The following is a 6,713-nucleotide window of genomic DNA, read 5'->3' on the forward strand; positions in this document are numbered from 1 at the left end:
AATAGATAAATTTCAGGCACAACAAAAATAAATATGCTCAGATCCTTCCACTTTTGCATTTACTCACCCATAATAAATAATGTCCACCTAAGTATAACCTTATGAAGCGCTCTAATGTCACTTTTAGCACTAGGTTGCATTCTTGTGTATCAACTGGCTGCTGTCTTTAAAAAAAAACTGGCTGCTGTCATGGATTTTGTTGCAATGGATGGAGGACCTAGAGCTTTTGGTGGTGGTAGCAACAAGTTCGAGCATGTTTCTAGAAGAATTTCTTTCCCATTATGAATAATGATTTAGCAATAGGCTATGTGTTCCCGAGTTCTCGGTGGTTGTGAGTGTGTTACTTTTTGTTTCCTTTTTGAACTTTGACATGTACTAGTAGTGTAACATTGTCAAGATGATATTAAGTTTGTATGTGGAATGGATTTTGTGCACTGGGACCCATGTGCACTGCTTATTTTTGCTCATGAAACAAATGAAGTAAATTTCCTTTATGTACTTATTCAATCATGATTTTAAGACTGCTTGCTTCGCTCAAGTCAGATCGGAAATAATAAAAACAAGAAAATGACTATTTTTCTACAACAGATAAGGCATATACTATTAAAAGAATTCACATTTTGTGTCCCACTTTCTCGAACGTTCTGGTGTTGGTTTATTTACTATATATAATTATATTCTAATCAGTAAAGGGAGCTTAAAACTTACTCATGATGCAATGGACATGCATGTATGAGCACAACCAATTGACACAAAATGCATATTAAGTTCTACTCGTTGCAAGTTTGTAACTTCAGATCATTCAACACTAACCTATTTGCAAAAAAAAAACAAGGAGGAGGGAAACACCACTAGTAAAAAACAGGGCTTTGGTTCGAGCCTACCAAGCCCATTAGTCCCGGTTCAGTCACGAGCCGGGAGCCATGGGGGGCATACGTCCCGGTTCGTGCGCCCAAGGGCCCGGCCGGGCCTCGGGAGGTATTTGTCCCGGTTTATGTGGACCCATTTATCCTGATTCTAGGCACGAACCGGGACGAACGAGCCTCGCTCCTGGCTCACAGCCATTGGTCCCGGTTCGTGCCTAGAACCGGTACAAAAGGGGGGCCTTTAGTCCCGGTTCCTGCCACAAACCGAGACAAATGAGTTGCCTATATATACCCCCTCGCCGGCGAGCAGAGCAGTCCACACTGCTCTGTTTTTTTGGCCGGCGAGGGGAGGGCATTTGGGTGCTCTAGCTCAGCTCCTATGCACATGAGGTGTTCGATGAAATGCCCGAGCCACGCTAGTTAAGTTTTGTCCTCTCGAAGCTCTCCGAGCTCCATTTTTCCCGAGATTTGTCTAGGTTTAGCGGTCCCTCACGCCCCGTCCCCGTCTTCACCGCCGTCGATCGCCCGCGCCGATCTCGTCGCCAGCACCACCATGGTGAGCCTCTTGTTCTTATCTTCTTTTTGAAAGGAAAAAAATTCTTAGTTTAGATAGATACTTGTCTGATTTTCTTACCTTTGACACACATAATTATATATAATGCACGCAGATGAACCGGCAATGGATGTACGGTGACAGACACACATTCGAGTACGTTAAGGGCGTGCATGAATTTCTCGAAGTGGCCGAGGCAAACAAGTAGAATGGTTTTATGTGTTGTCCATGCCCTAAATGTGGGAATACGATGTCTTACTCTAACCGGAAAATCCTGCACACCCACCTGCTTTACAACGGTTTCATGTCACACTATAATGTTTGGACGAGGCACAGAGAAATAGGGGTTATGATGGAAGACGGCGAAGAAGAAGAGGACAATGACAACTATGTGCCCCTGAATACGGTGATGCTGCAGCGGGGGGAGCTGTTGAAGATCAAGAGGAACCAGACGATGTACCCTATGATGCTGCAACGGGGGAAGCTGCTGAAGGTCAAGAGGAACCGGACGATGTGTCTGATGATGATGATCTTCGCCGTGTCATTGTCGATGCAAGGACGCAATGAGAAAGTCAAAAGGAGAAGCTAAAGTTCGATTGCATGTTGGAGGATCACAAAAAAGGGTTGTACCCCAATTGCGAAGATGGAAACACAAAGCTCGGAACCGTACTGGAATTGCTGCAGTGGAAGGCAGAGAATGATGTGCCTGACAAAGGATTTGAGAAGCTACTGAAAATATTGAAGAAGAAGCTTCCAAAGGATAACGAATTGCCCGACAGTACGTACGCAGCAAAGAAGATCGTATGCCCTCTAGGATTGGAGGTGTAGAAGATACATGCATGCCCTAATGACTGCATCCTCTACCGCGGTGCGTACAAGGATTTGAACGCATGTCCGGTATGCGGTGCATTGCGGTATAAGATCAGACGAGATGACCCTGGTGATGTTGACGGCGAGCCCCGCAGGAAGAGGGTTCCTGCAAAGGTGATGTGGTATGCTCCTATAATACCACGGTTGAAACGACTCTTCAGAAACAAAGAGCATGCCAAGTTGATGCGATGGCATAGTGATGACCGTAAGAAAGACGGGAAGTTGAGAGCACCCACTGACGGGTCGCAGTGGAGAAAAATCAAGAGAAAGTACTGGGCTGAGTTTGCAGGTGACCCAAGGAACATATGGTTTGCTTTAAGCGCGGATGGCATTAATCCTTTCGGGGAGCAGAGCAGCAATCACAACACCTGACCCGTGACTCTATGTATGTATAACCTTCCTCCTTGGATGTGCATGAAGCGGAAGTTCATTATGATGCCAGTTCTCATCCAAGGCCCTAAGCAACCCGGCAACGATATTGATGTGTACTTAAGGACATTAGTTGAAGAAATTTTATGGCTGTGGAATGGAAACGGTGTACGTGCGTGGGATGACCACAAACAGCAGGAATTTAACCTGCACACGTTGTTGTTTGTAACCATCAACGATTGGCCCGCTCTTAGTAACCTTTCAGGACAGACAAACAAGGGATACCACGCATGCATGCACTGTTTAGATGACACCGAAAGTATATACATGGACAAATGCAGGAAGAATGTGTACCTGGGCCATCGTCAATTTCTTCCGACCAACCATCAATGTCGAAAGAAAGGCAAGCATTTCAAAGGCGAGGCAGATCACGGAAGAAGCCCTCCATGCGTACCGGTGATCACATACTTGCTATGGTCAATTATTTACACGTAATCTTTGGAAAGGGTCCCGACGGACTAGCTGTTCCGAATGACGCTGAGGAACGCGCACCCTTGTGGAAGAAGAAATCTATATTTTGGGATCTACCCTACTAGAAAGATCTAGAGGTCCGCTCCTTGATCGACGTGATGCACGTGACGAAGAACCTTTGCGTGAACCTGCTAGTCTTCTTGGGCGTCTATGGGAAGACAAAAGATACAACTGAGGCACGGGAGGACCTGCAACGTTTGCACAAAAAAGACGGTATGCGTCCAAAGCAGTATGAAGGTTCTGCCAGCTATGCTCTTACCAAAGAAGAGAAGGAAATCTTTTTTGAATGCCTTCTTAGTATGAAGGTCCCAACTGGCTTCTTGTCGAATATAAAGAGAATAATAAATATGTCAGAGAAAAAGTTCCAGAACCTAAAGTCTCATGACTGCCACGTGATTATGACGCAACTGCTCCCGGTTGCATTGAGGGGGCTTCTACCGGAAAACGTCTGATTAGCCATTGTGAAGTTATGTGCATTCCTCAATGCAATCTCTCAGAAGGTGATCGATCCAGAAATCATACCAAGGATAAGGAGTGATGTGGCGCAATGTCTTGTTAGTTTCGAGCTGGTGTTCCCACCATCCTTCTTCAATATTATGACGCATGTCCTAGTTCATCTAGTTGACGAGATTTTCATTCTGGGCCCCGTATTTCAACAAAATATGTACCCCTCTGAGAGGTTCATGGGATTCCTAAAGAAATATGTCCGTAACCGCGCTAGGCCAGAAGGAAGCATCTCCATGGGCCATCAAACAGAGGATGTCATTGGGTTTTGTGTTGACTTCATTCCTGGCCTTAAGAAGATAGGTCTCCCTAAATCGTGGTATGATGGGAGACTGACTGGAAAAGGCATGCTTGGAGGGGACTCAATAATATGCAGGGACGGGCATTCGTGGTCTCAAGCACACTACACAGTTCTACATAACTCTACCTTGGTGACCTCGTATGTCGATGAACACAAGAACAGTCTGCGCTCCAAACACCCGGAGCAGTGCGATGACTGGATTACATGTGAACACATCAGGACTTTCAGCAGTTTGTTGGAAACACATCTCAGAGGTGACAACACTATTTGTGATGAGTTGTACTCGTTGTCCAGGGGACCATGTTCGACTGTATTGACTTACAAAGGATACGAGATAAATGGGAATACATTTTACACAATCGCCCAAGATCAAAAGAGCACCAACCAAAACAGCGGTGTCCGCTTTGATGCAGCAACCGAGAGGGGAAAGGGCACATATTATGGTTACATAGTGGACATATGGGAACTTAACTACGGACATGATTTTAAGGTCCCTTTGTTTAAGTGCAAATGGGTCAATCTGTCAGGAGGCGGGGTACAGGTAGACCCACAGTACGGAATGACAACAGTGGATCTGAACAATCTTGGGTACACTGACGAATCGTTCATCCTAGCCAATGATGTGGCATAGGTTATCTATGTGAAGGACATGTCTACCAAACCGAGAAAAAGAAAAGATAAGGAAGCGAATACATCATACGATGAGCCAAAGCGCCACATAGTTCTTTCAGGAAAAAGGGACATCGTGGGAGTGGAGGGCAAGACAGACATGTCCGAAGATTATGAAAAGTTTCGTTAAATTCCTCTCTTCAAAGTCAAGGCTGACCCAAGCATCCTAATAAACGATGAAGATTATCCATGGTTACGGCGCAATAAGCAAACGACACAAGCGAAGAAAAAGTGAAGACTTTCTCTCCACAACTATTATGATGATACCATGCCAACTTTCAACCTTTTCGTAGTTCATTTGTCTCCCCGGAATGGGACTGGCGGTGCCCTCTCGCGTCGCTGCGTGCGATTACTAGGATCGGTTCCGACCATGTCCCTCTCCTTCTCTCCTCTGAGAACGAGCGAACCCCCAGCCCCCCGCTTTTGCTTCGAGACATTCTGGCTGAATCAGCCCGGGTTCGCTGCTGTGGTTGCCGCTCGGTGGCGTGAGGCTCGTGAGGCACCCCACCGCTCCCTCTCGGGCGTCGACTCCTGGCATTTCTGTGCTAAACGGTCGCGCCAATTCATGAAAGGATGGGGTGCTCACTTAGGTCGCGACCTCCGAGAGCGGAAGAGAACTCTCCTTGAGGGCATCCAGGCACTCGACCTACGGGCAGATGCCGCGGGCCTCTCGGTCGAGGAATGGAAGCTTAGATACGACTTGGAAGACCAACTCACGATCATCTACACGGACGAGGAGGCATTCTGGCGCCTCTGAGGTACGCAGAATTGGGTCCTCAAGGGGGACGCCAATACAGCTTACTTTCAGGCAATCGCTAACGGCCGCCAACGCCGTAACACCATCCCCCTGCTTTGGGATGGTGATACCCTGCTGCAACAGCCAAAGGCCATCCGGGCCCATGTTGATGGCTTCTACAGAGACCTATTCTCTGCCTCCCCTCGGGGAGGATTAGCCCTTGCCCACGATATTTGGCCGCCTCGATACTGTGTTTCAGAGGAGGATAACGTTGCTCTAACGGCGCCATTCTCTGAAGCTGAAGTATGGGCGGCCATTAAGGGCATGAACTCGTCCTCGGCTCCCGGCCCCGATGGCCTTCCATTAAAGTTCTTTCAAATTTTCTGGGAGTCCATTAAACCAGAGGTCATGGCCCTATTTGAAGAATTCTACGTTGGGTCCATTGACCTCACCAGACTCAACAATCTTGGATATTATGTAATGCTTACTCTCAAACTTTTTGTTTATACAGTAGTGATATTCTTTGTTTCTCTTTGGAATAATCACTCTCATTCCCAAAGTTACGAGCGCCTCAGAAATCCGCCAATTCCGCCCAATCACGGTGATCAATGTCATCTTTCGCATCCTCGCGAAGGGGTACGCCAATAGGGTGGCCCCAATTGAGGACCGGATCATCCACCCGGATCAGTCGGCATTCATCCAGGGCCGCTATATCCTGGACGGAGTCCTAGTGTTTCACGAAGCCCTACACGAGGTGCATTCCAAGCACCTCAAGGCAGTCTTCCTGAAACTAGATTTCCACAAGGCCTATGACACGGTCAGCTGGCACTTCCTGCGGGAATGCCTGCTCCGGAAGGGCTTTGACGAGCAATGGGTGACCCGGGTGATGCAGATGGTCTGCTCGGGCAGAACCGCAGTGAACATCAACGGCGAGATTGGCCCATACTTCCCCACCTTTTGTGTGGTACGCCAGGGCGATCCATTCTCTCTGTTCCTGTTCAACGTGGTGGTAGATGCCCTGGCGGCCATCTTAGACAAAGCAAAAGCTGCGGGCCACATCAAAGGCATAGTCCCACATTTAGTAGAAGGGACCGGCTTGTCCCTCCTACAATATGCGGACGACACCATTATCATGGTGGAAGGATCAGCGAGCGACATCACGAACCTGAAGTTTCTCCTGCTCTGCTTCCAGCAGATGTCTGGCCTCAAGATTAACTTCGATAAGAGCTCAGTGATGGCACTGGGATACTCCGACGCCGATCGCCGGAGTATCACGGACCGGCTCAATTGCCCGCTTGGGAGTTTCCCCACGAC

At 47.7% G+C, this 6,713-nt stretch overlaps 1 pseudogene; it reads left to right on the forward strand.

The window, feature by feature from the left end:
• The first annotated feature begins 2,019 nt into the window (after positions 1-2,019).
• LOC147988255 (uncharacterized) lies at positions 2,020-5,420 on the forward strand (annotated as a pseudogene).
• Positions 5,421-6,713: the final 1,293 nt, after the last annotated feature.

This window comes from Triticum urartu, chromosome 1A (assembly GCF_056163025.1).
Source record: "Triticum urartu cultivar PI428250 chromosome 1A, HENAU_Tu73, whole genome shotgun sequence".
NCBI lineage: Eukaryota > Viridiplantae > Streptophyta > Magnoliopsida > Poales > Poaceae > Triticum > Triticum urartu.